General features: G+C 34.9%; 1 protein-coding gene and 1 long non-coding RNA gene across 12 annotated transcripts in view; one reads left to right on the forward strand and one right to left on the reverse strand.

Moving 5' to 3' along the window:
• LOC112821002 (uncharacterized) overlaps positions 1-3,781 on the reverse strand; it is a 28,551-nt gene extending 24,770 nt beyond the window's left edge. The window contains exon 1 of the long non-coding RNA XR_003207316.2: positions 3,677-3,781. This is a non-coding gene — a long non-coding RNA (uncharacterized lncRNA). The remainder of the gene's footprint in view (positions 1-3,676) is intronic.
• Positions 1-24,609, forward strand: part of ROBO2 (roundabout guidance receptor 2) — a 1,626,757-nt gene that overhangs the window by 27,529 nt on the left and 1,574,619 nt on the right. The gene's annotated exons all lie outside the window — the stretch shown is intronic.

The raw sequence follows: 24,609 nt of genomic DNA on the forward strand, positions 1-24,609 counted from the left end.
ACTTTAAAAAAATAAAGCATTCAGAAATATTGTTTGGCAGTTCTTAAAAATATATTCCTATCTTAATGGTTTTAATAAAGAAGTGCTATTTTTTTCTTCTACTTAATAAGGATAATAACATGAAGAATGGAATGTATATGTCAGTCTGTTTCCAAAAACAAGTTTGTCATAGTTTTTGAATTAGTGCTATTTTCCTGATTTTTGTGCCTAATAAAGGGTTTAAATATAGTAATATTTTTAATATGTTATCATGAATACACAGAGAATTTTCATCAGTTTGGTTCCCATGATTATTTACATGCTGAAATTCCAACCCTGATGCTAGATGTAAGATATTTTAAAATTTTGAAGAAGTTAGTTGAGATCATGTAGCAAACTTAAATTTTGAGGACAAATCAAATTATGTTTGTTTTCATGACCAGAATTAGGGTTAGGTATTAAGCATTCAAAAAATAAAATTTGATAATATTTAGCAGTTATGATCTTTAGTTTCATGATTTCCATTGTAAAATGATGTTTTAGTGAAGGGGCAAAATTTTGAAAAGTAAATCATTTGTCTTATTTTGCAAGTTGTTAAACTGTATTACCTTGGAATCATATTTAATTATACTAAGCCAATCACCTGTGTTTTGTGTTTATCACACATCTATTTTTTTTTCTATAGAGATAGGAAAAAAAACTTATAAAGGATGGATGGGTAGATGGGTGGGTGGAAGGGTAGATAAAGAATTCTCTCTCCATCTCTATTTCTTTCTCTCTCTCCTTTGAAATCTTTTCCCAGTGTGGCCCAAAAGCTTTATTTTTGTTTCCCTCATTTTTTGTTTCATTCAAGAAATTTAAGTGATTGTGTAATTCTGTCAGTAAATGAAGATAGTATACAACTTTGAGTGAAGGTTTATAGCTACAGCTTTTCAATTAGAATTTCTCAGATCGTATGGCCTATGAATTTTAATATCTTAGTATCATTACTAGTGAGAAATAATCACCTCAAAGGACTTTAATGCCACCCAGAGTTTATGTTTTTCCAGGTTGCTTGGGTAAATCGTTTTCATCTTATAACTGAATATTATTTTAAGAGAGGTGAGCTCAAACATTTGGCAGTCAATATTGAATGATGATTATTTGTGTATCCCAGGAGACCTGACCTTAAAATATCATCAAGCTAAGTAGTGGTGAAATTGAACTCTACTATCTAATAGAAGTCTTTATGTTTCTGGCATTCCTTATCAAATGTAAAGAATTTTCCTTTGTGCTAGTTAACAATGTACATGTTTATAAGGTGGTCTGTAGCAGAATTATTTATGTCCAATTTTAGTGTTTGATTTAAACTTCTTAGTATATAAATGCAAATATCCAATACTTAAAACTCCCATAAATATCCACCCAACAGCATTTAAATTCTAACAATAATTCCTAAGAGCTTCTTAAACAAACAGCAACAACAAAAAGCTAGCCATTCTTAGACATTATATGCAATACACCATTTCCGTAGCTTAAAAAATTCATGTTATATGGTAAACAGGGAAAGTAGTGGTTTAAGAACGCAGTGGATTTACTTTAAAGAAAATAACATTTATTAAGCTCAGAATTTGGATTTTTGAGAATCCATGCATTTCAAATTCTTTCCAGACGTCTGAAGGTTATATTCTTAAAAGGAGTCAGTGCATGCTCTTTTATGCACCCTGCATGGAAGCCCATGACATGAGGGAGGTGATGTCATAAATATCTAATTATAGAGACTTGCTTTGGAATGCTCTCTTAAAAACATTTTTTTTTCCCCCACAGAAAGGGATTTCTCTTCACAACTTAGAGATTGGATGGTTTAAAATGAAATCACTGTTTTTTGTTTTAGTGTTTTAAGCTGTCTTCCTGATCATCAAAGCCATTGTCATAAAAAAAAGGCTAGTTATAGAATATTCCATTTTTATGGGGTAAGAACATGGTAATTGATACCACTTTCTACTGAAATTATATAGTATCATCTGATCTTTGGGTGGCATTCATTCACAATATTTTAAAAAGTATTCTCACCGGGCAGCATAATAAAGTGTGTGTTTTATTTCCCATTTATTTTATTTAATTTGTTTTTTAAGGAAAATCATTTTAATGAAAGTTCTCTTACCTTCAAAAAATTGAATTTATTTAGGAAAAAATATTTTAAACACTGTTCCTAGTGATCTTAGCATTTTCTTTTTTATTGATTCTTTAATGTTCTGTTTTTACATATTTGGAGACTGGAGACTTGGTTTAGAACTAAAATTTCATTTGGAGATTTTTGTTGTGTTTGGAATTTGTTATGGAATTTGACTTCAAGAAGATATAAGTTTATTAGACATTATCTTCTATGGGATATGCTAGCCACATCTCTTTCTCCAGCTATATATATATATGTGTGTGTGTGTATGTATATATATATACATATATATATATTAAAATTAGAATAAAGAGGCCATAACAGCTGAAGAAATAGAAAAAGGAATAGAAGTGGTGTAAGTAGGGGGAAAAAAGAGAAGTGATAGGAGCAGGTATGAGAAATATATAAACTAGGGTATTCTGACACATGCTAATAATAATAAAATATAATGTAAATTAAAAAAATCAATCTGTGAAATTTTTATTAGGACTTTAACTACCAAAAAATAGAGTGGAGAGTGGCTGAGGGAGCTGGTTCTTTCTCCAAGTAGGCACTTAGCCTACTCCACTTAACTTTGTAGTCAGCCTCATAGCCATCTCATGGTATGAAGTGTTAACATTGTGCTTTTAATGCAACTTAAGTTTTTTGTGCACAAACTAAAGAACAAACAAACTAAAGAGCCTAGACACTGGAGTCAAGAAATTCAGAATAGTCACACGGGTGAGACTGTATGTCCTGGTCTTCCGCAGAAATTACTGCTTACTCTTAATTCTTTTTGTTTCTTTCTACTTCAACCTATAATGCCATACAAACCTCAGCATAAAGACACCCTTGAGAATCACTTCTCTGTCACTTATTATGTTTCCTTTAAAAAGCTCATGAATTACACATGATTTTCTAAGTTGCCAACTTAGATTTCAGGAGACTTCAAAAAATATTAATCTGGTACCTTTCCATTATGAAGGCTGTACACACTGTTCACAAGCTCGGTCTTGTCTTTAAGGGACATGTGCCTCATCCAACAACTTTCTTCCCTAAATCATCAAAATCTTGTCTAAAGGCTTTTTCTCAAAAGTTAGGAAGCACTGCGATTTCTATTTGGTCATGTCACATGGTGATCTATTTATCAACTATAGCTTTATCAAAGCATAAACTATTTTTGGATTTTATAGTTAATTGTGTGTGATAGAATAATGGGGATGCAATGTATATTATGCTTTTGTTCTTATGATGATTTTTTTAAACTTATTTTTCCTGTAGTAACTTCTGATGCTCCTTTGTTAGCTCTTCCTTTCTCTTTTTTCTTCAGCTATCTTCCTTTTGTTCCTTAACTCAGATGTCCCCTGCTATGTCTCTGCAGAGATTCCACATTAGTATTTTGATGTTTTTTTCGGTAGTTTTCAAAGGTCACCATACAGAACCCTATCAATATTTCTCAATATGCGCTGTAATTGTTCATTTGTGTCTTTTTCTTATTTCTGTGCTCCTTGATGACTCAAACTATATATCCATCCACTCAACAAAAGTTTATAAAATTTTTACCTTGAGGCAGGAACTATTCTGGATGCTAGCGATAAAATAGTTAAGAAAATTGACAAACAGTCCTGCCATCATGGAGCTTGCATTCTAATTGGGGGAGACCGATGACAGACAATGAGCAACATATATATGTAAAGAATGGCAGGGTTGATGGTGAAAAATAATGCTGTGATGGGGAACAGAGAATTCTAAGATGACAGATTTTAATTGGATACTCTGGAATGACCTCACAGAGAAGATGGCAATTGAAAGCCCAATGTAGTTAGGGCCTAAGCCACACAGAGACTTGGGGCAAGACCGTTCCTTGCAAGGGTACAGTTAGTGGGTAAATCTTGAGCAAGATCATGCCTAGTGTTTGTAGGAACAGCCAAGAAACTAATGTGGCTGGAGCAAAGCACATGTGGCGGTGGGGGGCGGTGGTAGAAGATCTGAGAGATAACAGAACAGAAAGGAAGGGATGGAGGCTATGTAGAGTCTTACTTGCTATTTTAATGACTTTGGCTTTTGTTTAGAGTGAACTGGGAAGCTATTGAAGGATTTTGAGATTTCTTTTTGGTAATTCATTTTGAGTTTTCAGATTATACAGTGGTCACTACTTAGGACTCAATAATTTTGCTTTATTACTCTTGCAGTTAACTACAAACTAGTGTATTAAAGTAATGCTAAGTTCTAATTTAAATTGATTGAACAAGCTTTTATCTCTTTCTCTTTTCCATTACTGAGTATCTTATTTTTAATTAATTTAAAAGCTTTCTACAATAGTGAGCCAATGAAAATTTAGCATAACGTATAACTTATTCTTCATTAGATTTAGGTACTTAAATGAAGATGCTAATTAGAAAAGGCATTTGTTGGAAAATGTTGCTAAAACTGCTTTTGAATTATTATCACATAAATTGATACCATTAAATTGTGTTTCTAGAACCTAAATGTAGACAGTGGTAATAAGTTAATAGCTCTAAGTAGATGTCTTTCATCTCTTTGGTCAAGGATGCTTGAAAGTAGAAAAACTTACTGGCTTCAAATCTGGGGACAAGGAATAACCCGAAGTGCTTTTGTTTGTTTGTTTCTTGGTGGAATTTTCTTCCTGGTAAGGATGTATCTTTTTATACTAAACAACATTGACTGTATTCTGTCTTAAGTCTTTTTTGCCAAAATAGTGTGTGTGGAAATTAAGCTCTCACAATATAATGGAGAAATTCTGAGGACACAGAATGATATAAACTTTAAAGATGAGTAGAAAGCCAGAAGAGATAAGGAGGGAGAAAAATACAGAGAGGGAGAAGATAAATAGTGTAACAAAAATTAGTCAAACAGATTAGCATATGCATAGTAGGTCAACAAGGTAATCAGAATAGAGTACCTACTATATGCCAGACACTGGGGATATAGCAATGAAAGCAGAGACCCAACTGGTTATAATGTAGTAGAAAGGGATAGAGAAGGAAGGCACCCAAGTACATAACCAAATCAATGCTATGAAGGGGTATGAAGTGTACTACTATGAAGAAGATTAAATGTGATAGTATAGTTGAGTGTAACAGGCATGTGGAGAGGCAGTGATCCAACTATGGGGAAGTCAGAGAATTTTCTTTGAGGAATTGATGTTTCAGTTGAGATTGGAATGAAAATACAAAATCAGGTCCTTCGAAGATCCCAGGGGTCCCAATCAGAAGGAATAGCAAATATAAAGGTTCTGAAATAGAAATCAGCTTGATATTTTTGGGGAGTGCAGGCCAGTTTGGTGGAATAAAGGAAAGGCATGGGAGAGACATGAGATCAGAGGCTATAAGGAATCAGCTTAGTTAAGATTTTGCAGTCAATGTTTAGATAGAAAACAAATCAATTGAAAGATTTAAGATATAGATGTGATATGATTAGATTTACCCTTACACAGTTCCTTCCACCTGCAGTGTGAAGGGTATACTACTAGTGAGGGATACAGTGGTGGGGGAAGAGGGATTATTCAGTTGACTATTTCACTTGTTCAGATGAAGAATGATGATGGTTGGGACTGTGACTGTAGCAATAAAATTGCTAAAGTTGTAGCAATGAAATTGTAAAATTGGTTGAAATTAGAAGTTGTTTGGAAGATAGACCTGATGGGATTTACTGATCAAGAATCACATCAAGTGTTTAGTTTTAGGGATATGGCTATAGACTTTTATTGAGGTGGGGAAGGTGTGATGACATGGGACAGATTCTAAGTGCCAGAGGTGTGTAGTTAGATACATGTGTGTTATTGACTTTATTTTTTCCCCCTACATTAAATTGAGATGCCTATTAGAATTCAAGTGGATGTATCAAGTAGGCAACAAGAAGATGACTTGGCTAGAGATGTGAGTATGAAAATCATAGGCCTGTAGATCATGTTTCAAGTCATGTATCTAGATCAGACATTGATAAACTACAGCCCATGCACCAAATCTGTTCTGCTGCCTGATTTTGCATGAGCTATATTTTTTCACATTTTTAAGTATAAAGTATAAAATATACAAAAGACTATCTTATGACAAGGACAGTTGCCCAAATTTTCCTCTTGGCCCACAAAGCCTACATTGTTTACTCTCTGGATCTTTACAAAACATTTCACTGATCCTTGGTCTAGATGGAACTGTTGGAAGAGAGTATTGATACGCAAGAGGGCATAATTGTGGAAATTAAAATTGTGCCAACTGCAGTGCACAGAGTGAAAAATTTAAGTCTGGGCATAATAGATGGTAAGACTTCAAAACAACAATTTCATTATCAGCATGATCAGTGCAACTTCTGCGGCAAAAAGAAAATACTGTCATCAGACAATTCATTCGATCACATAGGAGGTGTTCTGTGTTTGAAGAACGGAGAGAAGTCTAATACAGTTTGATCAAAGAAAGCAAATGGGAGGATGACATTAGATCTGTCTGGAGATTTAGGGCAGGGCCAAATACTTCAGTCTGTTTAAAGTGGTCTTTAGAGAAAGAGGAAGACATTAAAGCATTCTGAAGCAAATCATAGATATGGAAAGAGATCACTCTGGCTTTATGTGCAGCCAGAATGAAAGAAAGCCAATATGGGTGAGGAATTAACATTGTCATTGGTATTAGTGAAGTGAAGACCCCAGGTGACCTTGGCAAAGGGAAATTTGTACAAAATCCATAATGGGCTTAAACAGTGAACGGGATCAAGACCCAGGTGTATGTTTAGTGAAATTTATTAATCCTCTCACTGTGTAAAATATAGGTGGTCAAAATAAGGAACTTCGGTGTTTTTTGTTTTGTGTTTTCTAATTCAATTTGTGAATTCAACTCCGGAAGATTTTGGTTTAATAAGTATAGAGAAAGGTCAGAAGTTTTCTTTTTTTTAAAACTCTCCTAATGAGTAGAAGCTAATGATGACTTTAAGGATACTGAATACTTTTCTGACACTTTGTTTTTTACACCTTCATTATTTATGCCCATCCAGGAGGTTTTGCCCTAGCCCCATGCAAATCCATAATTCAGTGCAGCTAAAACGTGTCCTTCCATCTGCAGTTTCCATGGTTCTTCACATGGAGGATGGCTTTCCCTGCTTGGAGCATCCCTGTAGCACCCACATTGTATGATAATTACTTCACTGATCTCTCACCCTCCTAGTGTGTGGCCTCTCCATGAGGCCTGAAATTTCATACTGTTCTTCTGAGATGTAACAATATTTATACTCAAATAATTAAACAAGTTCTTCTATTTTGAAAATAACATGTCTTCTAATTTGAATCTCCCTTTTTTCACTCTACTGCTTAGCTACTAACTTATTTTATGAAAATAAATTTTAACTGTCTACAATCACTTTCAGATCTAACTCTTACCAGTGGAAGATTAATGTGTGGTCAACATCTATAAGGATATTTCTTTCCATATAGTAGTTATAGCCTTTATTATTGTTTTTAAAATGACTAATGTTTAGTTTGGAATAATTCACCATGAGGATTGGGATGAGGGATAATTTACATAGTGATAATCTTTTTGAATTTTTATATTTAAAATACCATTTATCAAAAGAAAAAGCCAAGTGTTGTATTTTTGCTTCCACTTGACTTACTGAATTGATTTCAAGTTATATATTTCAGTATGAGCACGCTCACTTATTTTGGCTGAAATAATACTACTATCTTGGGATCCTTTTTTTCCTTAATGCCTATGTGCCACTCTCCATTTCTGTTCATTCCTTAATTCTCTTTATTTGGTACGTTTGTACTTTGGGGATTCTTCTGTTTGGGGTTTTGTTGGTTTATAATAATTGCTGCTTTTCTTGGAAATAAGTAGATGTTCTTTTCCATTTTGTTTGTGAATTTGTCTTAGAAGCATTTTGTATGTACCTTTTGCCCATAGTTCCTCAGAGGACCCCTTTGAGGATAATGATTTAATATGTCAGCTGATATAAAGCTTCAAAGACATGACTCCTGCTGACTTTTGCTTTGACATAGATTGAAATGTTCACTCAACAATGACTGATGGAAAGTTTTTCTTTTCTTCCCTTAAATATTACATAACCTTAAGAACAAACAAATGGAAGGGAAGATTGAGTTTTTGGTATCCTTGGTAGAAGTGGTCCCTTTCTCAACGAAACAGGTTTTGTTATCTAACTCTGTGTGTCAGTGGTGAACACACAGGGTGCTATGCGAGCACATGCTCACAGGACTGGAAGACTGATGCTGTGACAAACCACTGGAAAAAATGAATTCTGTTTTTTTCTTCACATTCCAGAGCTAACTATTCTGAAAGCTCTTTCAATTCATTATAAATTATAGTTGTTGTTGTTATAGTTGTTATTAGAGTTGAACTTTCATTCATTTGTGATCTGAACTTTCTGTACAGTGTGTTCTTTTTTTTTTTTTAAAGATTTTATTTATTTATTTGACAGAGAAAGAGATAGCAACAGCAGTAACACAAGCAGGGGAAGTGGGAGAGGAAAAAGTAGGCTTCCCGTGGAGCAGGGAACCCGATGTGGGGCTCGATCCCGGGACCCTGGGATCATGACCTGAGCTGATGGCAGACACTTAATGACTGAGCCACCCAGGTGTCCCTGTACAGTGTATTCTTATGTTTAATCATTTTCACATGCTAAATCACTTGTAAACAGATGTAAATAAATTGTAAACAAATGGCTTGTCCTTGAGAAAGAGTTTCAAAGTGGAGGTATATTAGGTGCCAGCTAAGACCTATGTCAGTGGCTTTATCCATATATATGGAGGGGTGTGTGTGTGTGTGTGTGTGTGTGTGTGTGTGTGTGTGTGTATGGTATATGTGTGTATCATCCAATTTCATCAAAAAGATTATTAACAAAATTGAGGGGCCCCTGGGTGGCTCAGTTTGTTAAGTCTCTGCCTTAGGCTCAGGTCACGATCCTGGGATGGAGACCTGCTGCAGGCTCTGTGCTCCAGGCTCCCTGCTCCGTGGGAAGTCCGCTTCTCCCTCCCCTTCTGCCCCTCCCCCTGCTTGTACACTCTCTCTCTCTCTCTCTCTCTCTCTCTCTCTCTCATGCACGTGTGTGTGCTCTCTCTGTCAAATAAATAAGTAAAATCTTAAGAAAAAAGATTATTAACAAAATTGATACAGAATCTTTAAATCATAAGTGTCCCTGCATTCAAAGTTACCCCCCAAATTTAAATTTTTGTCTTAAAATTTATAGTTCCCTTTGTAAAGCCAGACATTCTCATTTGTGCAAAGAAAGGAAAAAATAAAACAAATGATACATTTGAGAAACAATTGGAGGTCAGCTTCCTCTTGCAGCAGTCTGGTGTCCTTCTTCCCTCTTTACCCTCTCCACATACCCACATGTCAACATTTATAAATTTTATTTTAGAACACATAAAAGGAGAATACAAGTTATCCATGCTGAAGAACTGAAGTATTACTTGCACAGTGATATATCTATCTTAATAAGTATAAATACAAGTAAAGTATAAAGATGCAAATAGAATATGAAATTCTATTTATGATGTAGTTCTATTCCACTGTATTTTCTGGGTAGGCTAAGAGCATGGTAGTGGTATATCCTATTGGGAGACACACCATACTTAAAAGAAGAAAAATATGTATATTTCAATTCTGAAATATTTGGAAAGTAGTAGTCCTTTTTTGGTAAGATTTGCAAGGTTTTTGTTAAGATTCACAAACTTTTTACTGTAAAAGATTAAACAGTAAATATTTCAGGCTTTGCTGGCCATATTTAGTCTCTCTTCTCTTCTTCCTCCTCCTCCTCAAAACTCTTTAGCATTGTGAAAATTATTCTTAACTGTCAGGTATACAAAATAAGCCATGGACCAAATTTAGTCCTTGGGCCCATAGTTGGTGGACCCCCTGTATCATCAGATTTCTGCTTTTTTCTAAAATGTGTAATATATTAGAAATCAATGGTGCCTCTAGCAGTTGAAATTAGTTTTACATTTGAGCTTTGGAATGCAGTGGGATGCCATGAAAGCAGATGCTCTGCTTTTAAAACAAGTTATACACTATTTATTTCTGATATTAGAAATACATGGAAACTACTTATTTAAAGGGCTTTACTTAAGTTTTTAGTGCAACTAGTCACATATAGTAGAAAGAAACAATTTCACTTTCCAGATGAATTTTTACGCAACAAAAGTTTCCAAATCCTATTTTGTCCCCCTGAATAATTGCTGATACCTCTTTATGCACATTTTGTGGCTTTTTTTTCAGTAACTCTAAGGATGCAGTCTAAGTGCATTTTGCTTTTTCAAGCAAAGTAAAATAAAAACCTTGGCTAATATTTATATTAAGCTGAAGTGTAAGATAATATGAAAAAGAGAAAAAAGAAGCACAATAAATTGACCTTTTGGTAACTGCAAAGGACAGCGGATCAAAGACTGGACTTTAAGTCTTATATTTTCAGATCTGACATAATAAGTCCACAATGCCCTAAAAATAGGTCTTAATCCTAAATTGTAATGCCTCACAAATACTGTCATAACATGGGGTTTGGTGGAGAAAGTGGTTGATGTATCCCTCAACTTGTTTCTCTTTGTATGAAACTATGTTTAAATCAATTATAAAACCAACTATTTGGTTGTAAAGAGCAGGTTCTGACTTTGGAGGTGAAAGTATTTTTACTATAATCATTAAAATACATTTCTCCAGATATTTGATTTTCTGTTTTACAGCATAAAGAGTGAAATAATACTGTTGAATGAGAAAGAATCTAGAAAACCAATATAAGCACAATTGTCAGTCACGTTCCCAACTTGTGTCCATTTTTTCAATTAAGTGAAAACCATTCTTTCCCATTTGATTAGACTTCAGCAGTTTCAGGTTTACGGGACAAAAACAGTGAAAAGTATGAAGTATCTGGCTACTCTTCACTTCACCCTAATTTCTCTTATTTTTAATATTTTTTATTAGTGTGGTACATTTGTTAAAATTGATGAGCCAATATTTAGGGGTGCCTGGGTGGCTCAGTCAGTAAAGCAGCTGACTCTTGGTCTCAGCTCAGGTCTTGATCTCAGGGTCATGAGGGCAAGCCCAACGTAGGGCTCCACAATGGGTGTGGAGCCTACTTAAAAAAAAATGATGAGCCAATATTTATACATTATTAGTAATTAAAGTCCTTAGCTATGTCAGGGATCACTCTTCATGTTTTATATTCTGTGGGCTGGACTAATGTATGATGACCTGTATTCGCCATTACAGTATTATACAGAATAATTTTCAGTGCCCTAAAAATTCTCTGGCCCAACCCCTTCCAACCACTGATCTTCTTATTCTCTCCATAGTTTCGTCTTTTCCAAAATGTCATACAGTTGAAATAATATATATGTAGTTTTTCTAGATTGGCTTCTTTCACTTAGTAATATGCATTTAAGTTTCCTTCATTTCTTTTTATGGATTGATAGCTCATTTCTTTTTAGTACTGAATAATATTCCATTGTCTGGATGTACTACTGTTTGTGTATCCATTTGCCTCTGAAGGGCATCTTGGTTGCTTCCAAGTTTTGGCCATTATGAATAAAGCTGCTATACACATTTGTAGGCAGATTTTTGTGTAGATATATGTTTTCAACTCATTTGACTAAATACCAAGGAGTGTGATTGCTGGATCATATGGTAAGAGCATGTTTAGTTTTCTAAGAAGTGGCCAAACTGTCTTCCAAAGTGGCTGTACCATTTTGCCTTCCTACTGGCAATGAATGAGAATTCCTGTTGCTCTACAACTTTGTCAGCATTTGGCATTGTCAATGTTTTGGATTTTGGTCACTCTAGTAGCTGTCTCATTGTTGTTTTAATTTGAGTTTCTTGATGGCATGATGGTGTCTCATTTATACAATAGTATCTCATTGTTTTAATTTGCATTTCCTGAAGTATGATGTTGAACATCTGTTCAATACATTTACTTGCCATCTCTGTATCTTTTTTAGTGAGGTAGCTGTTCAGGCCTTTGCCTATTTTCTATTAACTGGGTCATATGTTGCATTTTGAAAGTTTGTTGTATATTTTACATACCAGCCCCTCTTTATTTGAAAATTATTTTTGTAAATTTATTGGAGTATAGTTGACACACAATGTTGCATTAATTTCAGGTGTACAGCATAGTGATTTAATATCTCTATCTGTTATGCTCTGCTCACCACAAGCATAGCTACCATCTTTCACTGTACAGTGCTATTACATCATTGACTATATTCTCTACACTGTACCTTTTGTTCCCACGATGTATTCATTCCATACCTGGAAGCCTGTATTTCCCATTCCCCCATTCCCCTTCCCTAAGGCAACCATCAGTTTGTTCTCTGTATTTATAGGTGTGATTCTGCTTTTTGTTTTTTTTTTTCATTTGTTTTGTTTTTAGATTCCACATATGAGTGAAATTATATGGCATTTGTCTTTTTCAGTCTTATTTCACTTAGCATAATAGGTCCATTCATATTGTAGTAAATGGCAAGATCTCATTCTTTTTTATGGCTGCATATATTGTGTGTGTGTGTGTGTGTGTGTGTGTGTGTACACCACATCATTTTTATTCATTCATCTGTCAGCGGACACTTAGGTTGCTTCCATATCTTGGCTACTTAAATAACGCTGCCATAAGCATAGGCCTGCATATATCCTTTCAAATTAGTGTTTTTGTTTTCTTTCGATAAATACTAGTAGTGGAGGTATTGAATCATATGGAATTTCTCTTTTTAATTTTTGGTTACTCATCATACTGTTTTCCACAGCGACTGTACTGATTTATATTTCTGTGACCAGTGAATGACAGTTCTTTTTTCTCCACATCCTCATCAACACTTGTTATTTCTTGTCTTTTTTATTTTAGGCATTCTGGCAGGTATAAGATGGTATTTCATTGTCATTTTGAGTCACATTTCCCTGATGATTATTGATGTTGAGCATCTTTTCATGTGTTTGTTGGCCATCTGTATGTTTTCTTTGAGAAAATTCTATTCAATTCAAATCGTCTGTCAGTTTTTTAATCAGATTGGTTGTGGGGATTTTTAGTTCTTTCTTTTATTATTATTTTTTGTTTTGGCATTGAGTTGCATGACACCATTCCTTTATCTGTGTGAGAGTGTGTATGGTATATGTGTGTATATGTGTGTGTGTGTGTGTGTGTGTGTGTTGAGGGAGAAGAGAGAGAGAGAAAGAGCGAGCACAAGTTGGGGGGTAGAGGGGCAAGGAAGAGGGAGAGAAAGAATCTTAAGGAGCCTGATATGGGCTCAATCTCAGGACCCTGAGATTATGACTTGAGCCAAAATCAAGAGCTGGATGCTTAACTGACTGAGCCACCCAGGTGCCCCCTTTATCTGTGTTTTGAAAGACTTTCTCTTAGTATGTGTCTTTCATTTTCTTTCTTTTTTTAAAAGTTTAATTAAGAAATGATAAGTTTAAGTTTTATTGACATATATCACTGAAAAAGTTTGTCACACAACGTGATTTGATTTACAAGTATTATGAAATGATTATTGCAGTAGGTTTAGCTGTTTTCATTTTCTAAAGTATCTCTTGCAGAACAGAATCTTTATTTTAATGAAGTCTAATTTATCAGTTTTTTCTTTGAAAAAACTCTAAGCCTAGAAATGTAGAAAGTTTTCTACCACTTAAGATAACTTAATATTCAGACAAACACAATGTAGACTTTCTTGAAACAGTCATAGCTCTCATACCAAAAAAAATATGAAATGAAAACAAAAACAAAGACTCTGATCCTAATTCTGACTTTTTGCTTTTCTTTTTTTTAAAGATTTTATTTATTTATTTGACAGAGAGAGACACAGCGAGAGAGGGGACACAAGCAGGGGCAGAGGGAGAGGGAGAAACAGACTCCCCGCTAAGCAAGCAGCCCGATGTGGGACTCGATCCCAGGACCCTGGGATCATGACCTGAACCTAAGGCAGATGCTTAATGACTGAGCCACCCAGGCGCCCGATTTTTTGTTTTTCAATTCAAGAACAGATTACTGAGCAGTATAAGTAATACATATAAACATCATTTTTAATGAAATGCCTTATGACAGTTATCAAGTCACCTTGATTCTGATTTACATTATTGTTGTTAAAACAGTTGTAATTTGCCATACATGAGAAACGTTTTATAGTATTTTTGTTTGACCAGGTATATCTTTTAGCTTTTATAGTTTTTTCCTTGCAGTTTCTCTAGTATGGTTACTGTTATTGTTTACATAGACTTTGTTTTATTTTTTAGTTTTTAAGTGGGCTGGGGAGAGGGGCTGAGGGAGAGGAAGAGAGAGAATCCCAAGCAGGCTCCACATGCAGCACAGAGCCCAACAAAGGGCTGGATCCCAGGAAACTGAGATCATGACCTGGGCTGAAATCAAGAGTTGCACACTCAACCCACTGAGCCACCTGGGTGCCCCAATGTTAAGTACTTTATAAATACACTTATTTTCCTCACACACTTCGACATCCTTCTTTATTCATGCAGTCAACATAGAGGAAGCACATCAAGAGGAAGTCATGTGCCATATGATTTGCTAGGTTGAAGGAAAAGGTACTAAATTTATTTACTATGTCTGAGCTTCTTTCTTTGGTCTTTTGTTCTACCTGATACATATAAGTTTTCTCTTCTCCAGGCCTCCAGCCCTTTGACATTTAAAAATGCTTGATACAACCAGGAAGTTGGGTATTTATCATATCCCTTTGGGCTTCCAGGCCAAGGGTAGGACGTGGAGGAAGAGAGTGCTTCTATGTTCATCATGCAGGACACAGGGCAGAAACATAAGAAAGACTAGGCTGCCAACGTGTCTCCTCTTTGCCCCCAAATCACCCAACCCTTCAGCTCCTACCACTTAAATGACGACAGCAGATTCGTGATTCACCTTTATCTAAAATATATCAAGGACAAGGGAAAACCTGTACTATTATTCCCATTTTCTCCTCAAACTTGCTTTAGCAGAGAAGTTCCCAAACTACTGTTAATGTATGTACTCTATCCCCAGCCCATACACAGTTTTCTAAGAAAAATAGTTAAATTTAGGAAAAGGTGTGTACTATATCTCAGCTTTAAATTTCATCACTTGCTTTGGATAGTAAAGCTCCAAGAGAGAATTTTTAAAAAGGAATTTAATAATTTTTACTCAGTATTTTCCAAACATTTATGAAGAAAATTGCAGAGTTAATGTTCCAGGAAAAAACTTAGCAGAAAACCAGGTGTTCTACACAATAATGTAGCTATCTGCATAATTTAAATATAATGATATAAGGGAATTTTTTTAAAGATTTTTATGTATTTATTTCACAGAGAGAGACAGCGAGAGAGGGAACACAAGCAGGGGGAGTGGGGGAGGGAGAAGCAGGCTTCCTGCCGAGCAGGGAGCCCGATGCAGGGCTCGATCCCAGGACCCTGGGATCATGACCTGAGCCGAAGGCAGACGCTTAACAACTGAGCTACCCAGGCGCCCCGATATAAGGGAATTTTTTAAAAAAAGTATCAGTGATAGATCCATTTTGTTTTGTTGTTGTTCAGGAGAGACAGTTAGAAAGTTGGAAAAGTAAGAAAGCATAGAACAAGTTCCAAATTAGAGGAATGCTACTAGGTGTTGCCAGGAGAAGGAAATACTGGAGAAATACAACAAATTCACCCTTTTCCCTCTCCCTATTTAGTTTTTTGCTGGTACGAACAGAAACAAATTCATTTCATGGTTTTGTCATTATGAATGTATAACTTAGCTCTAGCAGACACTCAATATGTACAACAAAAGATTAGATGTAGGTTTAACATCATTATTTTGTTGTTTTTTTTTTTTGCATGAATGCCAGTGAGGAATTTCCACTTACGCTCTTGTTTTCAAGAGGAGTGTTTAATTGAATTCCAGGATTCATTTTACAATAGGACTATGAGTAGAATATAAATTTCTTTGCAAGAAAGATAGTTTGTATGCATGAGTCTGAGAGCAGTTTAATGTTGATGTAACTCCATTGCAGTCTTCCATTTCCTACTTTTTTAAAAAAGGAATAATCTGATAGTGATTGTGAGGATTATAAAAGATAATGCTTGTAAAGATACTCTGTTCACTTAAAGTGTGCTCCATAAACTTCATTACTGTTGACATTTTGGGTTTACAAGGCTACCTTTTGCTGGCAGTTCAAATCCGACTCTGGCTTAAGCCCCTCGGTATTGGAGACAATGTTTATAGGGGTTTAGAGCACAGGCCTGAGATTAGACAATCCTAGCTTCCTATCCTTTGCCACTCAACCTCACTGTGCCTATTCTTAACTGTTTGAAACCGTGTTTAGCATTCATAAGAGGAACTATGATCTCACATAGTTATCTTAGGGAAGCTTAATATAGAAAAGGGGCTTGCAACAGTGCTAGGTACAATGGTGTCTGAGTCCAGCACTATTGCTCTGGCTTAGGGTTTGCCTACCATAGAATCTATCACACTGTATCCTACATACTCAGTGCTTACCATAGTTCCTAACACATAGTAGGTACTTATCAGTATTAGTATTTCAGCTGCTCAGGGGTTAATTATATCACATTCACGGCCCTTCAAGTAAGAACATATCCCAAGACACCTTATTTGGCTGAGCAAAAGTTGGCACTTGTTAAAAATACAAGTTTGATCTTTGAATGCTGCCCTGTACCGCAGAGCTATGGGAGTCCCATCTCTTGGAACTAAATCATAAGCAGTTGGGAAACTATATACTTTGGTGTCCATCCTACTAGGCCTTATATTGCTGGAGTCTGACACAATTTGTGGGATTTTCTACAATGTCTTTCCCCTCAACAGAATTCATGAGACCTACTCTCTGAATTGTTAGGCTTTCATGTTGCAAGTAGAAACATTCTGTCCTAATGGCATTGGAAATCCATTTGAAGTGACTTACTTTTGTTTCCTGTGAGTAATTTTATGTCAATCATAATTATTGTGAGCATTACATTTTAATTTGGGGATGTTCAAATCTCTTAGCATTTTCTTTGCTATATCATAAAAATCACGTGGAATCATTGAGGTAAGTCTGGAAATATTCATCATTAGAGACTTAGTGTGGGATACATTGTTAATATTTCTGGGATTTTATTCCTCATATGTTCTCCAGTAGAATGTAATGTGACAGTGGGGCACCTGGGTGGCTCAGTCGGTTAAGTGCCCCACTCTTGATTTCAGCTGAGGTCATGATCTCAGGGTGATGAGATCAAGCCCTGCATTGGGCTCTACACTGGGCATGGGGCCTGCTTAAGATTCTCTCTCTCCCTCGCCTTCTGCCCCTACCCCACCTCACGGGCACATTGCTCTCTCTCCCTCTCTCTAAAAAAAATAGAATGTATTGTGACAAAAATATCGACTTCATGTGGGCAAGGATATTTGTTATATTTGCTTAATAAACAATCACCACAGATAATAGGTATCAATATTCATTGTTTGAATGAATGTTGAGTGACAGATCTTCCTTTTTTTAATGTAATTTTATTATATTATGTTAATCACCATACATTACATCATTAGTTTTTGATGTAGTGTTCCATGATTCATTGTTTGTGCGTAACACCCAGTGCTCCATGCAGAACGTGCCCTCTTTAATACCCATCACCAGGCTAACCCATCCCCCCACCGCCCTCCCCTCTAGAACCCTCAGTTTGTTTCTCAGAGGAGTGACAGATCTTCTATTTACCACCAATGACTGTCACTATGATTGGCCTGCTTTGTAGAGAAAAATAAATTGGACAAAATCCATTGAGTTTTTTTGAGAAATTAGGTTTTTCTTCCCTTTCTTCTTTACAGTTACAACTCTGGGTAGGTTGATAGATACCATGGACTTAATGATATTTTAGGCCACAGAATGGAAGATATTATACAGTTTGCAGTTTATTTAATAATAATATGAAGTTTGAGCTTTTATTTCGCTATTAAATAATGTATTTTATAATAGAGTTGATTATCTTAACTGGTGTTCAGGAACTACATACAAATGTAATAAATATCTCATAACCTAACTTGAAAGAAAACAAGTGTTTTTTTTTTTTTTTTACTAAAGTATTTTTAAATGGAGCATATTTAAGTTAGAATTACAGGTAATAATCAATTTACATATATTATACATATAAATAATGTATATATTGGATTTTCATTTAGTTTTTGTTTCTGTGATTGGAATTCGTACCCTAACAACCTTATCAGTTCATAAGATTCATTTTCAGAAGAAAAGAAAAAGCCTAAGCATAATTAGTTTGCCGTAGTGATTTTTTTCCTAATTTATAATTTAATAAAATATGCAAGGGCAATTTTGTATGAATGTTTATGCCAAGCTCCCCACATAATTTCCTGCATATACGCCTAAGTAGAAAGTTTTTTTACTTTAGTGTCCATGTTAAAATCAATGCCACTGAGTGTTTTTTATTTTACAATTCTAAGCTACTTAATGTTTAAAAAGAAAGCCTTCTGGCTTTTAAGGCAATAACCAATTTGATCATTGTCTATAATCTAATTAAAGTCTTCCTCAATAGAGTTATTATTTCTGTCAATATTACTGTCAGTATTGGTAAAAACAGTTTGTCAGGGCATGGACTATTCTGGTCTTATCATTTATATGAAGTTTCTTATTTTTCAGATAGCATTAGATAGCATTAGGAGAGAGCTGTGTGGCATCGTATGCAAAATAAAAACATCAGAAAATGTGTATATTATAGTGTAACATGATGATATTGATTATTTTATTGATACGTTTCTGAAAGTAGAGTAAATTTGGAAAAACACTGGCAAAAAGGGATTTTTATTCCATCTTTGGAGAGCAACATGTGATAAGTGATTACATTTTATCTTTGTCTTCCTCTTGATTCTTTCCATCCTAGATGGCTAGCTAAACTTCCATGCTGAGTTTGTTATTCTGTCTTCCTTTTCTCATCGACTCTCAAGATACTACTTTGTTTGGTCTATGTACTCAACAAAGAAAATTCAGCTTAACGTTATAATTTCTTATTTACATAACAGATTTGTGCACCTTCAAAATTATACTCCTTTACGAGAAGATTTCTTATTAGGAATACAAGAATTTTACTTTGTTTGCTACTTTTAAGACCAAAAGAATTAAAAAAAAACAACATTGTGTCGATGGTTTGCATGTGTCATCCTGACTGCGAGCAACCAAGATTAGAAAAGGTGAAATGGGAATTTCTGAAAATAAACACTGTTTAATTTAGAAATTAAACTATAAACCAATTTTATTTATTTATTTATTTATTTATTTAAAGATTTTATTTATTTGAGAGCGAGAGAGGGAGAGGAAGAGGGAGCATGAGCAGGGGGAGTGGGAGAGGGAGAAGCAGACTCTCCACTGAGCAGGGAGCCCTGTGCGGGGCTTGATCCCAGGACCCTGAGATCACCACCTGAGCCGAAGGCAGACGCTTAACCAGCTGAGCCACCCAGGGGCCCCTATAAACCAATTTTAGCACCTTATTGGTACAATGTCTATATTTCCAATGTGATTTTATACAGTGTGATTAACTTCCCTTTCAATTCCAGGATCTCATTCACACATTCAGTAATCACAAAAATACCAATGATTTGTGTAATCACACATTCCTTCCTTCCTTTATTCAGTCAACACTTACCATTACCATTATAGACCATCTCTCTTATAAGCATAGGATATACAGTGTTAACTCAGATCTGATACCTGCATTTGTGGAGCTTACATTTTAGTGGAAGAAAAGACAATACAGTCAAAAAACAAAACTATGTAAATTATAAATGAGATATGTGCTCATGAAGGCAAATTTAGCAGAAAATTTTCAGATTTAGATTTCAAATTTTCAGAAAAAATAATGGGGGAGAAGAAGGTTGATTCGGAGTTTGCTAAATGAAATTTGTCAGGGCCAGAGGAAACAATGAGGAAGGCACGAGGGCAGCTTTTGGGGTCAGAAGACGTGGGATAGGCATATCCAAACTGCTGAATGGAAAAATAAGTGTTTTGTTCCATCTGGTTTACTGATGTTAGAACCAGTGTAGGACTCATATATAAGGGAAGAAAACAACACATTTTAAAATAAGGGGGATAAGACATGGTCAGTGGAAAGAATATAACCAAGACTAGGTTCTAGGTCTGGTTTGGCTAGGTAGAACATGTTTAACTTTGGATAATTCATAAATCCTCTCTAAATCTTTCTTTCTTTGCCGGCACAGTAATTGAGCTGGGGTTACCACTATATCTTCTGTTTCTATGATTGCAAGTTGGTAAATGTTATAAGCTTCCTTCCTGATATTTTTCTTATTTTGTTCTCTATAGTGTGGATTTTTTTCCCTTTCGTAAATCTGTGGCAATTATATTCCAGATGTGAAAATATTTCTATTGTGCTTTGTGGAGATATGTATCCTTTTATTTTGGCGGCTAGACAAAATGTGTTATTTCAAGTGGGAGGTCTGTGGTTTTTCTCTGTGCTTGATCAGTAGATGTTTTCACCTTCCTAGTAGGTAGCTTGTTTGAATCACAAAGCTCAGTAAGCATCATTCTTTCTAAACCTGTCTCCTTTTCCCATAAGTCTGTCAGCTGACACTAGAAAATCCTCAGTATGAGATTGGTATTGTACCTACTTACATTTTCAAAGGTTAAGTTGATGTAGCCTTACATAATTCTATATTTAGAACCAAAAAATTAGAACAAAATATAGTTGATAGTTTTCTGACTTTAAAAAATGTCATTGTAATACTCAAATAAATAAAATAGACACCTGAAAACAATGGTAACATAATTGAGTGTTGAGTTTGGGAAATCCATTAAGTCCTTTAGGCCACAGAAGTTATACTGATTATATTAGTTTACTACGGCTGCCATATCAAAAAGGCATGGGCTGGGTGCCTTAAGCAACAAAAATTTATTTTATCACAGACTGGAGGCTGGGAGTCCAAGGAGTTATTTACCAAATGACTCAAAGTGGCTCAAAGAAGCTGATTTACCTTGTTTATAGAAAACTTCTTTTTTTTTTTCATTTCTCAGCAGTAGCTCAGACCAAAGTGGGTTTCAAACAGAAGTAGCTTTTTGATGTGTTGTAAGAGATGCGGCTGAGCTCTAAATGGGAAACAGTATGACAGTTTCCTACATTTCACATCCTCTTTGCCTATATTCAGGTGTTTTTGCAGAATATTGAAAACAATCTAATGAACTAATTGGAAGGTATATAAGCAAGAAACATAGTTGTATTTTTTTTAAATAAAACTTTCACATAATTCTTTTAAAAATGTAGCTCTTATTTACCTCATTCCTCATATAGACATTGAGCATATTTTATTTCATTTTATTTATAACTTTTTAAAAAGTTATTTGTTTGTTTACTTTTCAGTGCAAAAGGTGATTTTATTAAAGCATGGGAAAGGACCTGAGGGCAGAAAGGCTGCACCTGGGTTGTAAGGGGTGGCTGATTATATACTTGAGAGTTGGGGGAGGTACGGAAAAGGGAGGTTTTCAAAAGAACTTTCATATGCCAAAGAGGACCTACAAGATACTGGAGGACTTGCACATATTTTGTTTTATTATTTTTGATAACCTGATCATTAGATAATAGTATACAAAATATAATTTTATATTTTGCTAAATTTTATTATACTATACTTGTAATATCAATGTTTATAATTTTTGCCTCTCTCTATATTTTTTCATTATAAAATCATATTCCTAAATATTTCCATTATTAGAATATTCATCCCCAAATGGGGACTATAAGAAGTCATACTTTCCAATTGCTAACTTATTTTTCATCAGCACTTACATGGTCAGCATTACTTATCTTTACTTATCTTAAGCAATGGACAATTTCATTTAAGCTTTAGTCCAGTTAGAAATATATTCTTTTACAATTTAAACTACAAACCGTTAAGTTCATAACTTTCTATAACATACATATGCTTTCACTCCTGCCCAATCCACCTTTCAAACTCTGTTTCTTTTATATTCTTCTGAAAAATAAAGGGTCAGGACACTAAGTATGTTAACTATTTTATTCTGTACAACCACATGGTACTTTGAAGAAAACCTTAATTCTCTTTTGATATAGAGGTAATAAAGTGAGTTTATTTTGAAATCCAGTAGGATAATGGCATTAATAATTATAGTCAGTAATTATTAATGATGATGCTACTAGCTATATCCTCATAGTTTGTTGCCCTTTAAATTATAGAATCTTAATTATTTTTCCAAGAGGTCACATATCTGTACATCTTAATAGAGATGTACCTCTTTAATAGAGGCAGGAGTTTAATTAGTTCATCTTAAGAACTGGTCACACCATTCATTTCATGACTGGGCAATTAAGTAATCCTATTAAAATAGAGAGACCATGCCTAAAAATGGCTGGGTAGAATCATAAGACATAACTTCAGGAAGGGAAATAGCACTCTGCCTAAGGAATAGGTTTAAAAAAAATGTCTTACATGTAAAAAGAATATGAATGCAGAATTGATTAAATTGTGCATGGTTCTATATAAGTCACAGTAGCAACCAAAATAATGTTGAATTATCAGTTGTGAAAATGTTTTGGGTTAAGCCGTTTTCTTTTAATTTAATGCTGGCTTATTTTCCTGGACTTCCACACAGCCTTTATGATGTTTCTGATATAGATTTGTCTGCAGTTGGAAAGAAGTGGTTGTATAATGGATGGCATATTGACTGTGTAACTGGCGTGTCTGGATTTGAATCATGCTTCAACCACTACCCATCATGGCATAGGTGAAATAAAGTCTCAGAACCTTAGTTTTCTCTATTAAAAATAGATCTAGAAACATCAATCTCATGATGTTGTGCTGTTTAAATGAGATAATTTATATAAAACACAAAACAGTGCCTGACAGTTACTGTACCTGACAGGTACTCAAATATTTGTGCCTACTTCCTATTACCTGCAGCCCTTACTTTTCTACTCCCCCAAATGATAAAAGCAGCTTTATTAAAAAACAGTTTTCAGGGCTCAGTCAGTTAAACGTCTGACTTCGGCTCCGGTCATGATCTCAGGGTCCTGGGATTGAGCCCTGTGTTGGGCTTCCTGCTCAGAGGGGGAGCCTACATCACCCTCTGCTAAACAAAACAAGACAAAACAAAACAAGACGAAACAAAACAAAACAAAACAAAACAAAACAAAACAAAACAAAACAAAACAGTTTTCCACTCCATGCTTTCTATTGATGAGAAATACAGGAATTGACATTTTCCTATCTGGTAACTTGTATCTCCTTTTTGAGTTTCTAGAGTTAGATATTATCAAGTGTATAGTTAATTTGACCTCATGTCTCTACAGATGGTATTTTAAATCTACACATTGTTCACTATTACTGAGTTTTGGCATGTAGACTGCTGTCTTTGCTTTCTGTGGGATGTGTGTATATGTGTGTGTGTTTATTCAGATGCTATGATTTTTGCCTGTTGAGTAGGTGGAAGAAGGGGGGAAGAAGTCAGAACTAAAAATTTTACTCCAAATAATGTTCTAACTTTACTTTGAAAGAATATAACAGTATAATCATTTAAACTTGAAACCCATTAAACTATGCTTTTCTTTCCTTTTCTGTAAGGATCTCAAAATGAAATGACTGTCAGCAGGATGAGGCACATGCCAGTGTACCCTGCCAGCTTGAGATAGTTCTTAAACCAGGACTTTTTTTAGAATTGTCTATATGCCAATCTGGAGGAAAACTGAGTTACTTTCAGAGTTTTGCTTTGTATAGAAGTGAATTTAGTTCAGATACGCTGATTTGACTTCCAGAAGTACGTAAGTCAATTTTGTAAATAAGTTGGGCTAAATGACTTATCTTTTCAGAAATTCTAGGTGTCTCTTGGCTTATTTTTTATATAAACATCCATGTATATATCCAAAAAGGATATTATAGTAACTACAATAATTAAAGTGACACCTAAAATTACAAATGAATACGTGACGCTCAGATTTAGTAGACGTTGTGTATGTTTCTTACTACACAAGTTACATACTTCTTCATCTTAATAACTTGTTCTAAAGGCAAAAAAGGTGCCCAAGAAGAAATAATACAGTTAAAGTACATGAGGGAATCTGGTACTTTCCATTATCTTAGTCATCATGCATTAAAAAGCAAGCTTATTTGTAGGCTCTCTAAATAAATTATTAGAGTTAACACAAACAGGGTGGCAGAGATTTTAAGGAATTACTTGAGTAAGGTGCCCGTTTCTAAGAGTGATTGGAAGAGGATATTAATGAAAACAGTATTTAGGATCCTGTAACTGCCTTGAAGTAGTCCTGACTTGAAGTATCCTCCAGTACTGAGAAATGTTCCTGGGATGCAGAAATTTAGAATGTACTGAACAATTTAAAAAGCTTTTTTTTATAAGCCAAGAGAGCCAGAATTTTGAACAAATAACTTCATATATAAATGTCATGTGACATTTCCATATATGCAAGAAACAGTGGTTTTTGTTTTATTTTGCTTTATTTTTTTGGTGGTGGTGACCGGGGTGAAACATGCATAATCAGAAAGGCAGCCAATTAAGA

Source organism: Callorhinus ursinus, unplaced genomic scaffold, assembly GCF_003265705.2.
Source record: "Callorhinus ursinus isolate GAN/ISIS: 27379988/994484 unplaced genomic scaffold, GSC_fseal_2.0 scaffold1, whole genome shotgun sequence".
NCBI classification, from domain to species: domain Eukaryota; kingdom Metazoa; phylum Chordata; class Mammalia; order Carnivora; family Otariidae; genus Callorhinus; species Callorhinus ursinus.